Source organism: Pipra filicauda, unplaced genomic scaffold (genome assembly GCF_003945595.2).
Source record: "Pipra filicauda isolate LSUMZ 115617 unplaced genomic scaffold, ASM394559v2 scaffold249_size1133689_pilon, whole genome shotgun sequence".
Classification (NCBI taxonomy): Eukaryota; Metazoa; Chordata; class Aves; order Passeriformes; family Pipridae; genus Pipra; species Pipra filicauda.
The window spans coordinates 52,874-54,120 of record NW_024104364.1 but is presented as its reverse complement, the minus strand read 5'-3'; the positions used below and the strand labels follow the sequence as shown (position 1 = coordinate 54,120).

General features: G+C 45.9%; 1 long non-coding RNA gene across 1 annotated transcript; it reads right to left on the bottom strand.

Annotated features, from left to right (window-relative positions):
* Positions 1-473: 473 nt before the first annotated feature.
* LOC114001260 lies at positions 474-1,009 on the bottom strand. Its single transcript, XR_003545493.2, has 2 exons — positions 906-1,009; positions 474-799 (listed from the first exon to the last, which is right to left on the bottom strand). It is a non-coding gene; the product is annotated as an uncharacterized LOC114001260 (long non-coding RNA).
* Positions 1,010-1,247: the final 238 nt, after the last annotated feature.

Below are 1,247 nucleotides of genomic sequence, written 5' to 3'. Positions count from 1 at the left end.
TTTTTTTTGGATGCAGATCTCCCAAAGTTCATTCCACTTAGCAATGAGAGAAGAAAATTATTGTGTTGTCTTTATGCCTGACACTTGGGAAGAGAAACAAAAAGTCATTCCCTTTCAGGCACTTTTACCCAGAGTTTTGAATATGTTCCAAACAGAAAGGTCTTTGAAATAAAGAGTGAAGTTGCTGCTCCTCTAAGTGGATTTGCTGTGGCACCAGTAGGAGCCATCACCTGTGTTTTGAAATATATTTGTCACAGATGAAAGTAAACAAAGCAGTGAAGTATTTTCGTCCCCTGTGAGCTGATCTGCCCACAGTGTGTGGTATTTTCAGGGGAGGGAAGCACAGAGAGCTGCACCTCTGCCCCAGAGAGGGGCAAGAACCCCCCAGCACCAAGAGAGTTTCCTGGGGCTGAGTCCTTTTTTATGGCTGTTTGCACCAGCAGCATCCAAGGGAAGGAATGTGCAATTCCATCTGCTCAGTTAAAGTCACTTTAATGTGTTTGGAGGACGCCCAGCTTCTTTTTGAAAGAGTAAATGCGTTATTTAAACATACACAGTCGCTCCCATAGAGCAAAATAAAGAGGAAAATATCCTTTGCACTCTTTCAAGTTAACTTAAATTGATGCTGTAGATTGTGTGAGTGCCTTGGGCAGCAGGGTATCACACAGCATTCTCCAGACCTTCACACAAGGCTGCTTTTTGTCTTGGCTTTGAGTCACCCATTGATTTCCAGCAGAGAACCAGCCTGCTGAAACCAAACAATGGAGGGAATTCTGCATTCTGGAACATGCAGCTCAACCTGTGCAGATGGAAAGCAAGCAACTTGGTTTAAGCAATAAGACTGATGTAAGGGAAGGTGGAATTGATGTTCTTTGGGAATAACCAGTCTGGGGAGTTGGTCTTACACAGCAGGTACTCCAGAGAACTTTTGAGGTGGGTTCTGCCATTTGAGGGCCTTGTCCCAGGTGATTCTGAGCACACAGAGGTCATTGACTGAGAACTATTACACAGAATCATAGAATAGAATCCCAGAATGGTTTGGGCTGGGAAGGACCTTAAAGCTCAACCCCTCCCACCCCCTGCCATGGGCAGGGACACCTTCCTCTATCCCAGGTTGCTCCAAGCCCTGTCCAACCTGGCTTTGAACACTTCCAGGGATGGGCCATCCTCTGGAAAATCCATTCCAGAGCTTCACCACTCTGACAGGGAAGAATTGCTTCCCATCCCTTCATATCCCATCTAACCCT